The sequence below is a fragment of the Dasypus novemcinctus genome, chromosome 22 (genome assembly GCF_030445035.2).
Source record: "Dasypus novemcinctus isolate mDasNov1 chromosome 22, mDasNov1.1.hap2, whole genome shotgun sequence".
NCBI lineage: Eukaryota > Metazoa > Chordata > Mammalia > Cingulata > Dasypodidae > Dasypus > Dasypus novemcinctus.
Window position 1 is genome coordinate 38626028 of NC_080694.1, and position 17247 is coordinate 38643274.

General features: G+C 46.5%; 1 long non-coding RNA gene across 1 annotated transcript in view; it reads right to left on the reverse strand.

Annotated features, from left to right (window-relative positions):
- Positions 1 to 467: 467 nt before the first annotated feature.
- LOC131275317 (uncharacterized) overlaps positions 468 to 17247 on the reverse strand; it is a 48379-nt gene continuing 31599 nt past the window's right edge. The window contains exons 3-7 of the long non-coding RNA XR_009182736.2: positions 9897 to 17214; positions 8757 to 8817; positions 7146 to 7192; positions 6128 to 6203; positions 468 to 1372 (exon numbers count right to left, since the gene is read on the reverse strand). This is a non-coding gene — a long non-coding RNA (uncharacterized lncRNA). The remainder of the gene's footprint in view (positions 1373 to 6127; positions 6204 to 7145; positions 7193 to 8756; positions 8818 to 9896; positions 17215 to 17247) is intronic.

Consider the following 17247-nt stretch of genomic DNA (forward strand, 5'->3'; position numbering starts at 1 on the left):
TTCTGCAGAACCTCTAGGTTTACCTCCCCATAGCTTTCTCTCCCATGAGGATTCCTCTAATAAGATGGAGACCCATCCTGAATCAGCTGGGCCACACCTTAACTAAAAGTAACAACTTCAAAGGGCCCCATTTGACAATGGGTTCACAAACACTGGGATTAAGATTCCAGACACGTCCTTTTCTGGGGCCTGGAGAAAGGCCAGGATGCACCCCTGGGGTCAGAGGGCGGGGGATCCCCAGGTACCATCCTGTACTTTGACATCTGTGGACCTTTGGGGACCAGAATTCCAGGAACCAGCCCATGATTACACAGAGGAGGCTGGGATCGAACCACAGGGGTAAGCCATAGATCATCTCCGCCAGTCTCGTTTTCAAACAGACTTAATCTCCTTTGTAACTGTCCTTTACAGGCCTGTATTAGTCAGCCAAAGGGCTGCTGATGCAAAATACCAGAAACTGGTTGGCTGTTATAAAGGGTATTTATTTGGGGTAGGAGCTTACAGATACCAGGCCATAAAGCATAAGTTACTTCCCTCACCAAAGTCTATTTCCACGTGTTGGAGCAAGATGGCTGTCGATAGCTGCGAGGGTTCAGGCTTCCTGGGTTCCTCCCTTCCAGGGTCTTGCTTCTCTCTGGGCTCAGGTCCTCTCTTCCCAGGGCTTGCTTCTCTTTCCCTTGTGTGCTTACTTCCCGGTACTCCAGTTTAAGACTTCAGCATCAAACTCCAACATCAAAACTCCAACATTAAGAATCCTCAACTCTGTCCTTTGCCATGCCTTTTATCTGTGAGTCCCCACCCACCAAGGGGTAAGGACTCTATGCTCTAATGACGTGGCCCATTTATAACTTAATCACACCCAGGTACAGACCAGATTACAAACATAATCCAATGTCTATTTTTGGAATTCATAACCATATCAAACTGCTACAGGGCCTTTAGGAGAAATGGATGGGGCCAGTCTGAGGTTGGCTGACCTGTCTCTAATGAGGTCATGAGCAGCGAGACCACGAAAGGTGGGCTTCATTCTCTACACAAAGCACCAACTAAATAAACGAGCAAAGGTGGTAAGTCAACAGGCACGTATACCCACTGGTAGAAAGTCTGCCACTGCAGCATCAGAGAGATTCCTGCTCAAGAGAAACAGGCAGCAGAGCCGCTCACAGCAAGGAGATCGGGCAGCCTGAGGGCACCGAGGGCACCGAGGGCACCGATTCCAGAAGGGAAGTCCAGAAACGTCTCCAGGGGCACAGGGATAGGAAGCTTTTCTTGAGGAGTCTCAGGGCAGGAAGGCATCCAGGAAGCTGTGTTGCCGCAGCATTCCCAAGTGGATTCAAACCACGCCTAGACAAGTGCAGGAAGGCAGGATGGGCTGCAGGCAAGAAAAGAGAGAAGAAGTAACGCCAACCAAGGAGGCCCAAGGTCAGAAAAGAGCAACGGCCAAAGAACTGGATTTGTTAACATGGAAAGGAAAAAAGAAGAGCCAGGGCTCGTTTATATCTGAAGCTGTTCTCCGCAACTCATTCATTCGTTCACTCATTCATTCTCCTGCCATGTTCTAGAAAAATTTCAAGAAGCTCCATGTCTCCACACCTTCTTGGAGATGGGGCTTGGGAAGCCCCTAAGAAACCAAGGAGAAGGGAAACCCAGCTGGTCCCTGCACTTCTACGCCGTAGCTTTTCCCTCACTGAAAAGCCCTTTCCGCTGGCTGATGAGAATAAACATTTAAATGGTCCTTGGTCCTCCTGTGTTGAGTGAGAAACCTAATCCTATTGGAAGATGCTCCCCTCTGACACCAGGCTTGGAAGGGCAGCGTCCAGAGCTGGCCAAGTGTCAGCTGCAGAAGTCTTGCTGTGTTCAGCGTTTCCTTTGTCTTTGGCTCGTCTTCAGGTCCTGACAAGTATGTGAATTTTCCCCTAAATTTTCATGGAACACACAAAAAAACTTTTGTGCGGTGGAATTTCCGAGGGGGGGGGGGGCGCTGGTTTTTGCCTGTGGCTTGTTTGTCACTTTTCTTCATCCACTGGGCTGCCCTGGAAAAATGACTGGGGACACCTGCTACATCTGTGCGCACGGAGGAGGCCGGGGTGATGGGGGCTAAGCTCAGGAGACCTGGCGCCGTCTCATTCCCGTTGCTAGATATAAAAAAGGATTGCTCTAGACCAGGGTTTCTCAACCCTGGCGCTATTGCTATTTGGGGTCAGATAATCCTTTGGGGTGGGGTGGGGGGGCTGCCCTGTGCGTTTTAGGCTATTTAGCAGCTTCCCTGGTTTTGACCCCCTGGATGACGGTAGCACTCCCTTTCTCAGCTGTGACCACCAAAAATGCCTCCAGACACTGCCAAATATTCCCTGGAGGGGGAGGGGGGTTTGTTGCCCGTTGAGAGCCGCTGATCTACAACCCCACCATCCAATACAAAGTCATGCATGGCTATAGAACATTCGAAATGTGGCTAGTCCCACTGAGATGTGCTGTAAACCTAAAACAGATGCTGGATTAGGCACATTTAAATGAAAAAAGAAAAAGAACATAAAATGTCTCATTATTACCTTTTATATTATGAATTTTATCTACGACCCCACCATCCAATACAATAGTCACACGTAGCTACACAGCATTTGAAATGTGGCTAGTCCCCATTGAGACGTGCCATAAACCTAAAATAGATTCTGGATTTTGAATATTTAAATGAAAAAAAAAAAAGAACATAAAATATCTCATTCTTTCCTTTCATATTATGAATTCATTTTGTTTTCTCTCATAAAATTAATTTATATTATAGCTTTTATTATTAAATGTACAGTTCTATGTTTCAGTTTTTTTCTGTTTTCTACCGGCTACATGATACCGTGAAAATATATTTAATATATTGGGTTAAATAAAGTATAAAAGGTAGTTTCACCGCCTTGTTTTGCTACTTTTTTTAACGTGGCTCTAAAAATAATGGGAACTACATGTGTGGCTCGTATCGGGCCGGCATGATCTCTGTGGTCAGAGCTGGTCTAAAGTCCCTGTTAATGATTCACTGTGACCGGAGCGAGTTGTTCTTAGGAATAATCTGCAGTTGTGATGGACCAGATAGGCGACCCACAACAGCAGGGACAGGGAATCCTATCAGGACGTTTCCCAGCCTTCTGCCGGGGTGCACTGGAGTCTCTCCTTCCTCGGTGATGAACTAAGCAGAGTCTGCGGCGTCAGCGTTTGCAGGGGAAGCCCTGCTCGGCCCCGCAACGGAAGCAGCCGGACGCCGACATCCTGCTCTGGCTGGGGATGGAGGCGACCAGTAGGACACCCGTGAGCAGCCAGGGAGCCTTCCTCGTGGTGATCACTTTTGCCCCCACACCTCTTCCAGGACGGGACGGGTGAGTGCACCAGGATTTGCTAAGTGCACTCCCAAGCCCCCTTCCTCTCCCAAGCACGCTGGGAGCCCGGCCTCAGGATGTCTCCATCAACGGCCAACACCAACGTGCTTTCTGCTCCAGAAATGTGGGTCTTGGAGAACGAACATTGCCTCATTGTTATCAAGTCAAATGCAACGTGACTGAGCTCCAGTCCCACCAAAATGGCCAGAGATTCCATCTTCGCCCACCCCCGCCCTGCAGGTTGTTTGAAAAGCGAAGCAGAGCTTGCACAGTGGCCCCTCTGGTTTTGTGCTCCCAGTCATCCCTCAGGCACTCACTGCTGGCCTACGGGGCGGCTTGGAGAGATTCTGCCTGCTCCTAACCGGGAGCCTCAAGCATGCCCACGGAAGGTCTGGCCACCTTCCCAGGCTGAAACTACAGCAGCCCAAGGCTCACATCCTTAGGACTCCCCCTAAAATCTCCAAACCACCGACTCTTTCCTAGCCACGGGAAAGCACCCTCTCTTGTCTGCTTTGCAGCTTTCTCCCCTCACTGAGACAAAACAAAACAAAGAGCACCAGCTTCAGTCGCCTCCCCCACAGCACACACCCCATCCTTTGGGCATTCTCTGGAATTATCTCCTAAATGACTTTAAGCTTTCAAAACAACATCCAGCAGGGTGGGTTTGGATTCAGGCAAAATCTGCTTTCAGGGGGGGGTCCCACAAACCTCCCAGCAAGAGAAGGAATTCAGAGAGCCTTCTTGGAATGGAGGCAGAAAAAATATAACAGACAAAACCCAGTGTAAGAGCTCTGTAAATTATACAGCCTTCCGCAAATGGAGAAACCAAGGCTCGGCAGGGTCAAGTGAATTGCTCAATATCACGTGTCTGGTTAACTCAAACCCAGGAGCTCTGACTCCATCTCAATATATCATGAGCTGCTTGCCTGACCCCACTCTGCATCCTGGAAGATTGACTACAGTACATGCAGGAGGTCAGCCAGCTCTTGCCAGCCATAATCATGACATTGGTGACGCTAGGGAAGGGGCAGCTAAACCCCTAAGCCCTTATTTCTATTTCTAGAGAAGCCCCTTCCTCTTAGGAAACGCTGATACTATTCTGTGGCTACCATGCTAACTGATCCTGAGTCTCCTGAACACAGAAATAAGTTGACCTTTTTAAAGGGTCAAGTTTACACACAACTAGATAATCTGGTTTACAAGATATCTTTCTCTCCCAGCTCTCTGCAAAAAAATGGTAGCACGGGAGAGGGAAGTGAGGGCCCACAGGTGCTTCAGGGGTGCTGCAAAGGTGTGATTCATATTGTGTTATTTTAACCGGGTGGGTGTGGATGAAGGGTGCCGTTGGAGAAGATGGTTTGGAGGAGGTGTGGAAATGTAGTGTTATTTTATCTTATGTGGTGGCTATCAGCCAAGATAATTGAACTTGGGCTCAAAGTACTCTGTCATAAGATTATGGAATCAGTCTTAAAACCGGAGAGGACATCTGCCATCCTTGGAGCCCAGCTGTCTTGCACAATACAGGAACCTTCATTCGGATATCTGCGACCTCAGCATATGAAGTGATTCAAGTAGCAGAAAAGCAAAGAGGTGGCCCAGGCCACCACAAAGAAGCAGAATCTTAGAACTTGACAAGCTTCTACTAAATATTTCCCCCAAAGACTCTTTTGAACTCTAAAGAAGCAATGCACTACTCTACTCCATAATCTTACAAAATGCTGCACGGCTAATTAACAGAACTAGATAGATCTATATAGCTTGAATAAGCTATGGGAGGATATGAAACAAAAAATCACCTTCTCCAAGTAAACTATAACTTCTTACAACACTGGATACCTGTTAAAATTTAGAGAAAACCTGAATTTCACAAAATACAAAGTTTAATGAAAAAGGACACAAAAGAGTATAGACTGAATGGGTCCATATATGTAAAGTTAAAAAAAAAATGAAGAAACAGACAAAACTAAATTATGGCGGGGGGTCAAGGAGTGTGCTGGAAATGGGGTGGGGGAGGGGCTCTGGGTGCTAGTCAGGTTTGTTTCTTAAAATAAGTGCTCGTTCCATGCGTGTTTCCACACGCATTTACCGAATTATACACCTATGACTTGGGTACTTTTCTGAATGCATGTTCTACTTTCATTAAAAGTTTGAAAAACTGGGAATGGACGTGGCTCAAGCCATTGAGCACCTGTTTCCCACATAGGCACTGGGTTCAGTCCCCAGTGTCCCCTAAAAACAAAAACAAGCCACAAGTAAGCAAACGAGAAAACCAGACCAGCGGAGCCGATGTGGCACAGTGGTTGAGCACCCTCTTCCCACATACAAGGTCCCGAGTTCAATCCTTGGGCCTGGTATGGGAAAAAAATGTATGTTAACCCAAATAAAAACCCAATTATGTGAGCCGATGAAAGATAAAGTCTATAACATGATAGAGAATCAAGCTAGAGGCAACTTAACTATTCACTTTTGCTCACGTTTGGTTCCATAGTAGCTTCTGGAACTCCCAAGTTTATAGAGCAACTCCTATTTTTGTTTTCATTCCCACTCCTGCTAATGGGCCAAAGCAGCCCCCCCCCACACACACACACACACAAAGAATCAGATTTCTTTGAAATGTTCTCCCTTGGTTCCCTTCACCCACGGGCTGCTCAGCACAATTCCCGCTTAGTCAAGCAGTTAGAGTGAAAAACGTCGCGGCTGGACTCTGTGGCGACCTCATGGTGTGAGCTTTACGTGGATTAGGTAAATCACAGGTGCACACTTACCTGGTCGAGTGGCGGCTTATTCATTAATCAGGTGCTTAACAGGCTCTTGCTCCAAGTTCCCTCCTGGCTGGCAGGCCTGTGGTGTTGGATTAGTGCCCAGTTCGGGGGCTCCCGTGTCCCCTCTTCCACTCCCAGCCAAGACTCCCCCTGCAGGCTCCAGGCCACAAGCCCAAGGTCTGTCTGATCCTCTCCTCTGCGGGGCTCCCTGCCAGCGTGACTCTGCCCCATTTCTCTTCCCCATTCTACCCCTGCTTCTGACTGCCCCCCACACCTTTCACCTTGTGATCTGACCTCGTTTCTCCAAAAGAGACCCTCGCCGCCCCTCTCTCTCTCTGCTTCCTCATCTTTCTCCTGAATTTTTTATTTCTCCGTTCATCCCGAATTCCTTTTCTGGCCTGACCCCAAGCCCAGATGCAGCACAGAGCTCGCATAAGCCAGTTATATGGTTCACTACCTTCGTATCCTTGGAATTCAGCGGCTTTCCTAACAATCACAGCGACTTCTTCCACGGCGCTGAGCGCGTGAGTCCTGCATTCTAACATTCACAGCATCCTTGTTTACCAAGGGGGAAACTGAGGCTCGAGGGGGTCACCTGCCTGCGACCACATGAGAGGCAAGGCCAAGATGCAAGGCGGGCCTGGGTTCGACGTGCCCACCCACTGCATCGGCTCCACTGAGGACCTGACACCTGCTCCCATTGGTTGAGATCCTACTGGCCAGCGCTTCGGCCATTGCCCCAGCCCGCCAGGACGTTGGGGGCACGCTGGGTGCCGGAAGGACAGGTCCCGGAAGAAGCACGCGTGCCAGGAGTTGAGCGTGCCCTTGGAAGTCCTCTGCCTGCAACGTTTTGTTTTAAACATTCCACTTAAGCCTAAAGCCCCTCTGTTTACCCTCAGGTTTACCAAATAAAACCAAGAAGCAGATGTGTGCAGCTCAGCAGGAAGCCGGCGTTGGGGAAACACTTAACTCTCTCGCAAGGGGTCTTGCCTAAAATGTAACGGGTGAGGGAGGGAGTTACCTGGGAATCCAGAGAAAAAGGAAACTTCTCCTAACGCCATACTCAATCTGGAGGGAGAAAATGTACATGTCATTTCAGCTCCAGCATGGGACCCTGGAAGGAGGTGCTCCCAGCTCATCTTTAGAAAGCCACTCGCGCCTTCTGGGGCTGCGCGAGCACCATCAGGCATCCAGAAATGAACAAAGCCAGAGCTGCTGAGCCGCTCCGTCAAAAGAGAGGAAACTTTTTTTCTTTTTGCAGCATTTACTTAAGATTTTCAGAAAGGCGGAAACAGCCATCCTTCAAAATTGAGCGGCGAAGGGGCAGGGAAAGATTTGTTCCCTAACGACACGCTTTTACAGCCAGGGAACCAAATAAAATGAAGAAATAAAAATGCTTCTTTTCCATTTCAACAAGGAGTGGCCATAAAGAAAAGAGGGCTGCTTGTTTAAACCGCACGAGCAAACCAGGCTCATTAACTCAAGTTTCCAGTCCTGGCTTCTCCACTTCTCGCCCTCCGTTACCCAGTAGGGCGGGAGAAAGCACCCGTTTGCCACCCCCAAACAGCTGCTCCGCTTCTGCAGGAATTCGCTCATTAAACTCTGTGACCACCAACCCCAAATTTAAGAAACACTGGAGAAAGCCAGGCTAGGCTGTTTTACACTAAGTCGTTTTCCTCAATAAGCTCCACAATATAAAACGCTTTTAAACTTGCAGAGATGAAATTGCCCGTTCTGTCCCGCTGACCTGCTGAGCTGGCCGCACGATGCGCAGCTCGGCCAGATTTAGGCTCAGTGGAGGGAAATACCAGCTCCCCGCCTAAGCTCCTTTCCATCATTTCTGGAGACAAGCTGCCCAGTTTATCCTCCCACAACTAGGAACGTTTTTCCTTGGTTAAATCCTAGATTCCCCTCTAAACAGAATTGGACAACGTCCAACCCGTTTCTTCAGGCTCTTCAAACATTAACTCAGCAGGTATTATTTCAAGAGATTCCTGTGTTCTCCCTCCCTGTCCACTTGGCTTTGAGTGGGTTCCCAAGACTCCAACTGGAACGTCCGAGGAGTGTTTATCAGCAGCATGCACCCGTCTTCTCACCACCATTCCCCCAGCTCCCCTCTAATTAGAAGGGCCGAAGAAGCAAGCTGCCTTGCCGCCCCAACCTGCCAACTGACATACGCCTTTTTTTTTTAGGTACCAGGACTGGGGATTGAACCCGGGACATCCTATGTAGAAGCTGGTGCTCAACCCCCGAGCCACATCGGCTCCCCTGAGCTGGTTTTTTTCATTTGTTTTGTTTGTTGTTTGATTTTAGGAGGATGATCCTGGGACCTTCCATGTGGGAAGCAGGCACTCAACCGCTTGAGCCCCATGCGCTCGCCCGACATAGGCTCTTGGCGCTTACACGTGCTTCCCTCTCCTGTGTGCACTGAAGAGCAGCAAGGTAGCAGGTGGAAAAGTCCAGCAATGCCTCCCTAGGCTGATAGGGCAGATGGTCCGGGAACCCAGCTAGGACTCAACCAGCCTGGTCAACTCAGGGGGCCATGGCATGTTGGATCAGCTACCACCAGAGCTGCCTGACTTTTTACAGCCACGACTCTTTGACGCAGGGGCAGGGAAGACAGCTAGCTTACCTGGAAGGAAGCTTGCCACTCACCCTCCAGACGCAGGCCTTGGGGCGTGTTTCCTGCAAAGCTTGGAACAAGACAAGCAGGAAACCATTAGAGGGCAGCATGGGGCTAATCCAGGCGCCCAGCGGATTCGTTTCAATCCCAGGATGTCTCCCCGAGCAAAAGCGCTAGGGCTGGAGTCAGCAGAAAAACAAGTTAGAAAGACACCCGGAGAGGGGGGTGAGGGAAACTTCAACCCAGCCCGAAGCTCTGCCAGTGAGAGCGGCTCCTGGGGGGAGCCAGGCTGCGTTTCCAGCACAAGCCAGGAATATAAAACCGGGCGGGGGCGATCGGGTTTTTGAGAGAAGCTGCCGCCCCCTGCCCCAGAGGACTTGGAAGGACTACTTGGCCCTGAGCAAAGAGCCCCGGCGAGCAGGAGGGGCCCTGGGCTCTCGGCCCCTGCTCAGCCTCCTGGACGGCGAGCACAAAGAAGCACCTCGGTGCTGGGGGCACCGCTGGTTTCTCCAAGGAAGGATGAAATCTGATCCCACCAGTCTGGATTTATCATCTGCCTGTCTAGGGGGGTGACCCAATTCTGGAAGCTGCAGCTTGCCCCCCGATCAGCTCCGCCCCATGCTCCCAGCTGGCAACCCTGGGCTGGCCCGGGAGGGAAGAGCGTGGCGTCCTTCTGTGGGACAAACGCAAGCTGGCGCTTGGCTGCATTTAAAAGGGCTGCCAGAGCAAAAAGGTTCTGGCCCTCCTCCCTCTTCCCACACCTGCTTTTGATCACCGAGGAGTCCCACCGGACAGGAAAAGCCCAGGTGCCCTGGCAAGACTGGAGCAGTGGCGTGGAGCCCTCGCCTCTTTCGGCGTAACCAGAGTCAGGGAGCAGAGGCACTTGTGCCATCACAGCCCAAGCTCTCCTGCTTATCCCCGTCTGATTGGAAGACCTGGGAATGTCAGTCTCTCCCCCAGAGGTCTTGGCGGGTAAAAGGCCAAGTGGAAGGCGACAGGGGACCTTGCTCCCAGCACCCAGCCCTCACTGCACGTCCTGGGCCCAGGTGCTCCCACCCCCATTGCCTCACCCCCACTCTCGTCTTTATTTTTAATTTCCTCCCTCCTGAATTCCATCCTGGCCTCAGAAAATGGCAGGCTCTTCCTCACCCAGTCCCTGCGCTGAGCTGATGTTCAGTCTACCGCCTGGCCCAGTGTTTCTTTCTGGAGCGATGCATGGTTTTCGATCACCATCTGCAACTACTGCAGGGTGGCCAGTCTGGAGAGTGGGGCCTCTCCTCTTCCCCCGCTCAGCGCCCCCCAAGTTCCCTGTCTTGGCCATGAGGACAGCTTCTGAGTCTTCCTCCTCCTGCCTTCTCATTCAGTCCAGTGGTTTCAGGTGCGGAGGACCAGGGGCTAAATCGGGTCCATGCTAATTATAGAAATGAGATTGGCCATCTAGAATAGAATGCTCTTGGAACTGACGAGAGAGCCTCACATCTTTGGGAGGGCTTCCAGTTTCCAACAGCATTGGCCGAGTATTCAGACTCGGATTCCCACTGACAACAATTTAAAAGCTGGATAAAGTACAAAAGAACTTCGACTTAGGTTTTGGATTACAGAGAAGTTACAGCTATGGCAGGGAGGGTCACTGGTGCTGGCGGTGGGGGTTGTGCTGGGAAGGGCTCAGGATCCCGGGAAATCGGCAGCCCCTCAGTGGGCTTCACCTTGGAATATCTGAAACTTCAAAAACAAAGTTTAAAAAAAAAAACTTTAAATCTTTTTGTTTTATTGTTAAATATTGAGAAATACAGAATATTGGCTGTTGCTGCAACAAATAATGAAGGCCTACGAGTCGCTCTTCTCCAGTTGATATCAGGTAGAAATTTATTGGGGGAAAGGAATAGAATAGATAGAAGAGGGGCTATTTAGGGGGCAATGAAAGTGTTCTGCATGATCTTGCAATGATGGATACAGGCCACGTGAAATTTCATAAAAATTTTCTAAAAGTGCACAGTCTAAAATGTAAACCAGGCGGTGGACTTGGCCCAGTGGTTTGGGTGTCCATATACCACATGGGAGGTCCGCGGTTCAAACCCCGGGCCTCCTTGACCCGTGTGGAGCTGGCCCACACGCAGTGCTGATGTGCGCAGGGAGTGCCGTGCCACACAGGGGTGTCCCCCACGTAGGGGAGCCCCACGCGCAAGGAGTGCACCCCGAAAGGAGAGCCGCCCAGCGTGAAAGAAAGTGCAGCCTGCCCAGGAATGGTGCCACCCACACGGAGAGCTGACACAGCAAGATGATGCAACAAAAAGAAACAGATTCCCGTGCCGCTGACAACAGCAGAAGCAGACAAAGAAGACGCAGCAAATAGACACAGAAAACAGACAACGAGGTAGGGGAGAGGGAGGGGAGAGAAATAAAACAAATAAATCTTTTAAAAAATAAATAAAATGTAAATCATTGACCATGGTTAGTAGCTATGTTTCTATATTTGTATATCAGTTGTAACAAATGTACCATCCACTTGTAAAAAGGTTATTAATATTCGAAGGGGAAAGGGGGGAGGAAGTTGGGTATATGAGAGTCTCCTATATTCTGTATGTGACTTTACTGTGACATAAAACTTCTTTGAAGACAAAATGAAAAAAAGTAAGACACTGGGGAAGAAATGGAAGAAAATGCTACTGTATATACAGGACAATAGATATTACAGTGGTAAAAGGCAAAACGTCAAAAAATTTTTAATATTTTTCATTATTTTTTAATATCCCAATTTTTTTACTTTTAGTTTTTCTAAATTATTATGTATTTTATTTCTTATGTTTAAACCTATCCTTATTATTTCATTTTCCTATTAATTGTACTTGACAATATTCTTGGTTTCATTTTTTAAGAAGTTTTGGATCACAGAAGGGTTACAGCTATGGCAGGGGAGGATCATTGGTGTAGGGTGTCAGTGATGGGGGATACATGGAAGGAAGTTCACCTGAGCAAACACATAAGGTATATAAATATGTTCAAATGTTCATGGGGCATTGCCACAGTGGGTAGGAATTAATAAAACTACTGAAAGAATATTGAATTCCCATCCTGGGGAGCTCTACCAATTCTCTAATGGAATAGCAACAATCCCCCAAGTACAGGGGCAATGACTAGTGAAAAGTATGGTCCATTGATGGGCCCTTGATATTGATGACTGTGCTTAAGAGCCTTTGCTCCTGAAATTACAACTTAGCCTATGTTGTAGGGTGGGGTGCCTAAGAGTTACCTCCTGAGGGTCACCATGTTGCTCAAATGTGGCCTCTCTCTAAGCCAAACTTGGCCTATAAATCCATTACCTTTCCCCAGCATGGGACATGACTCCCAGGGATGAGCCTCCCTGGCACCAAGAGATAATTACCAAGCACCAGCTGGTGATGCAACTGGAAAAAGTCCTTGAATAAAAGGGAGAAAGGGAAAGGCAAATAAGTTTATATGACTAAGAGACTTCAAAGTGAGTTGGGAGGTCATCAGAGAGGTAACACTTATGCATGTCTCAGCAGGATATCATAGACAGCCAAAGTAGATACTACCCCCACATAGTGGGGCTCCTGAAGGCTCTGGAGACATCCAGGTCCTACAGTCATGGCACATAGTTCTGGAGTTTGGTGCCATGCCAGTGGGCACTACTTTGGAGTTTGTACTTCTGGGTGTGACAGAGTTGGACTCAGATGTGACTTCTATACACATGCCTCTTCTGTCCCTTTTATTTGAATCTATAGTTTGTGCTGGAGGTGGTAGGTATACATCTAAGAGATTTGAATCTCTGGGCTATCCATGAGCCACCTGGGCCCTGAGCCTCAGCAGAGTTGCACAACCTACTCTCCAGTTCGTTGGGCTCACCCAGGACAACTAACAAGGAGGTGAGGATGTACAACCACCATACCAAGGAACTGAGAGAATCTACAACTGCAAGGAGGAGAGTTCCATTCATTAACCATATGGGATTGAAGCCCCCTTTCAATCAGAGGTGGAGTGGGCATCACCATCCCAGAATCCTCAGGACTGAGGAATAAAATATGGACTAGTGTGGACATACTGGTATTCTACTATAGACTTTTTGTGATTCTAGCAATGGAAGAAATTATATCATTGTTTTGGAGACAGTGGCCACTGGAGGTGCTGAAGTCAGGAAGAAGGAAAAAGAGGTGTAACATGGGGGCATTTTCAGGACTTGGAATTGTCCTGAATGATGTTGCAATGACAGATATAGGCCATTATATATCCTGCCATAACCTACAGAATGGAGTGGGAGAGAGGGTAAACTGCAATGTAAACTATAATTCATGCAATGTGGCAATGCTCCAAAAAGTGTTCATCAATTGCAATGAATGTACCACACTAATGAAAGAAGTTGTTAAGGTGGGAGAAGTGGGAGGTATGAGGAGTAGGGCATATTGGAATCCCTTATATTTTTTATGTAACATTTTATATAATTATCTTTTAAAAATAAATCAAAAATATTTTTTTTAAAAAGAAACTTATTGGAGTTGTAATTTAAAAATCAAATTGATACTAGAAGTTTTAATGAAATTCTCTTTGTAAATTATCTTTTAAGAAGTAATTAAGCCAGATAAAATATATACTGCATTCATATTAGCGTGATTTTTTTTTTTTGGGTAGTCTAAATCCCACCTAGAAAAAAAAGATAGCCCTGCTATAGCCCTCTGGGACTCCTTTTTTTCCGATTTATCGCTATACCAATCCCTATACTGAAGCCACAAAAGTAATCTGCCCTTGTTTGCAGCCATAGAGGAGGAAGTCACTAAATGCTGCTCCAGCCTCACAATATCTGCACTTAATAACCATGAGATATTCTCTTCACCTTAACTGGAAGATTTTTAACACCAGTCCCAACAAGATCTTATTCTTTATTGTCTGTTGTCTTGGACTTTATCTTTTTATATATTTACTGTCTGTTGTCTTGGGCTTTACTTTTTCTTTACCTTTCTGAGCCAGTTTCCTCATCCCTAGATCATAGTCATAATAGTAACAGCCTCATTATGTTGTTGTAAGGTGTAAGTAAGAGTATGCAGATAAAACATTGAGCACTGTATACAAAAATTAAGTCAAAACAGATCAAAGACATGAACATAAGAACCAGGACTATAAAACTCCTAGGAAATAAAAATATGGGAGCATCTTCAAATCTTATATTAAGCATGGTTTCTTAGAATTTACATCCAAACCCAAGCAACAAAAGAGAAAAAAAATGGCTAAATGGGATCCATTGAAATCTAAAACTTTTATGTCTGAAAGGACTTTATCATGAAAGTGAAAAGACAACCTACTCAAGGGGAATATTTAGAAACCACATATCAAGAAGAATATCATACCCAGAATATGCGAAGAAATCCTGAAACTCAACAATAAAAAGACAAACAACCCAATTTAAAAATGGGCAAAAGACCTGAACAGACATTTCTTCAATGAGGATATACAAATGGCCAAAAAAGCACATAGGAAAAAATGTTAAACATCATTAGCTATTGGGGAAATGCAAATCAAAACCACAATGAGATACCATTTCACATCCACTAGATTCACCTCTATTAAAAAAAACAGAAAATTACAAGTGTTGGGGAGGATGTGAAGAAATAGGAATTCTCATTCACTGCTGTTGGGAATGGAAAATGGTGCAGCTGCTATGGAAGGCAGTTTGGTAGTTCCTCAGAAAGTTAAATATAGAATTACCGTATGATCTGGCAATCCTACTACTAGGTATATACCCAGAAGACTTGAAAGCAGGAACTTGAACAGATATTTGCACACAGATGTTCATAGCAGCATTATTCACAATTGCCAAAAGATGGAAGCAACCTAAGTGTCTATCAATTGATGAATGGATAAATGTGTACTATACATGCAACAAAATATTATTCAGCTGTCAAAAAAGGAAGGATGTTCTGATTCACACAACAACACAGATGAACTTTGAAAACATGATGAGTAAATATGTCAGACACAAAGGACAAATATTATATGATCTCACTGATATGAAATAATTAGAATAAGCAAACTCATACAGTGAGAATCTGAAGTATAGGTTACCAAGAGCTGGACTGGAGATAGGGAATGGGGAGTTAATGTTTCAGTTGTACAGAGTTTCTATTTGGGTTAACGGTCAAGCTTTGATAATGGATGGTGGTAATGGCAGCACAACATTATGAATATCACCAACAGCACTGACTGTGGTTAAAAGGGACATTTTTAGGTTGTATATATGTTACTAGAATAAAAGAAAACAAAAACGTATAGGACTATAAAACATAATGAACCTTATTGTAAACACTGGAAAATAGCTCAATTTAAAAAATATTCTTTCATGAATTGTAACAAATATAGCACACTAATGCAAGGTGTTAATAATAAGGTGGTCTATGGCAACTTCTGTATTTTAGGTATTTTATGCATGACTTTTCTGAAATCCTCCAACTACCCTAATAAAATAAAAAAATTAAAAATTAAAAAAGGTGAGCACTATATACCCAGCCAATGATAGTGCTCAATCACTGTTAGGCATTATTATTTGCATGATGATCGACCATAAAAGTTATAACTGGTGTCTCGTTCAACCACATGTCCAGTGTTTGAATCTCTTTGGAGACAGTCCACCAAGAGCTCGAGGAGTCCCAGTGACAGGGGGCATACTTCGTGAAGCATCCCATTCCACCTTTGGACAACTCAGCCTGCTGCCAAGCATGCCCTGATGTTGAAAATGAAGTCGCATTCCAGGGAACTTGGCTCTCTTCCTTGGAGCCAAAGTCTGCTACCTCTTCCTCATCACACCTTTCACATCCTTTTTTCTCCCTGCTCACCCAGTTCCTTCGACTCTCCTGGCGTGATATGGTTTCAAGCCCTTCCCCGTCCTAGTTACTCTCAGCAAACGCAGACACTGGGTCATGGCGCTGACCAGCCCAGCTCACTTCAGACACTTCTGGGGGTCCGAGGAGCCGCACCTGCGGGTGGTTCACTTTGAACCTACTGTTGGCTCTAAACCTTTTACGTCATTTTCACTGCTCAGCCGCATGTCTCTCACCCTGTTTTTGTGTAGTTCTCTTTTCCACCCATGCGAAGAAAGTGCCATTCTTCCCCTTCTTAAAAATTTTATTAGATCCATCCATCTTTAAGCCTCCCAAGATCTTTCGGCTCCTGATCTGGGACTCTATGTGTTTGCTCATCTCCCAATGTTGAATGATTAACAAATTTGATAAGGAGTGTCCTTTGACTTCCTACAGGTAACGAGGAAAGGGTTGAACAGGTGGAGCTGGAGAACCCCCTTTCTACATTCAGAGCCCTCCCCAACGGTTACCTCCCACCTTCCTTTTTTGTACCCCGTATCCACTGTCTCTGAAACAAGTTCTGTCCTTTTTTAGGCCTTCTCAATTCATGGCAAGGAGGAAGTGAAGAGCCTTTGGAAAGGGGAAGGGAAGACTGGGGGGAGAAAAGGAAAAGAACAAAACTTGAAACACAAAGGGCAGAGGAGCATTTAAAAAAAGAGGAATGAACAGAACAGGATAGTAAGGAAGCAATAACTTGACATAAATGGTTGGAGGGAGGAAATTAAGGAGGAAGTAGGCATAGGTTAACATAAGGACAAAGAAATGGATAGCAGAGAACACAGTGCAATGATGGTAGCAAGGTGAAAACAAGGCAAGGGTGATAGAAAAGGCAGAACTCCAAGGTAACAGGGGATGACAGAGGAAATAGGGAACAAGATGATAGGAGCCAGGGCTGCCAGGTGGAGTGATGTCCTTCAGGAGATCCTCTATGACCACAGGATGGTAACTGCATGTCATTTCCATGCATGAAGCTGGTGGTGATCTCATCCAGACAGAAGAGAACTTCCCAACCAAGAAGCATTTGATTCTAAAAACATGGGTTTCATTGAAGGATGTTTTCTCTTCCTGAAAATCTTTAAGCACAGGAAGTATATACTTCAGTCCCTGCTGAATACAACTGCTGGAAAGGGCAAGATTGGTGTAAAGGGCCTTGGAAACAAGCCTCAATCCTGCCATGTTTTACAGCTCCAAGTTTACAATAGCGTCTCAGCAGAAGCCTAGCATGTCTCCTCTTCTGAGCTCTCCAAATATCTGGAGAGTGCAGTCTTTTGAGGTTTCTTTGCTGAGAGGATGGATTATGCCCAAAATAGAGATTGGCACATTTTATGAACCAGCCCTGACCACCAGGCACAGGTCTGAGCCAACCTCCATATAATGGGCCTCTTGGTCCTACCTCCCTGCTATCTTGTGAGGGCACAGAGAGTATTTCTGGATCTTGGTCTCTTCCCTTGGAACACAGAAACGAATAGGCCAACCATGATACCATTTGTTTCCAAGAGATTTGAGCAGCTCTGTGGGAGCGCGAGGGCTTTTTGTTGTACCACATGTGATTTCGTATCCACTGAAGTTCAACATGCTTGCTTTGTCCTTCTAACCTCATACAGCTGTAAAACAAACCAAAATAAGACAGGACTTTA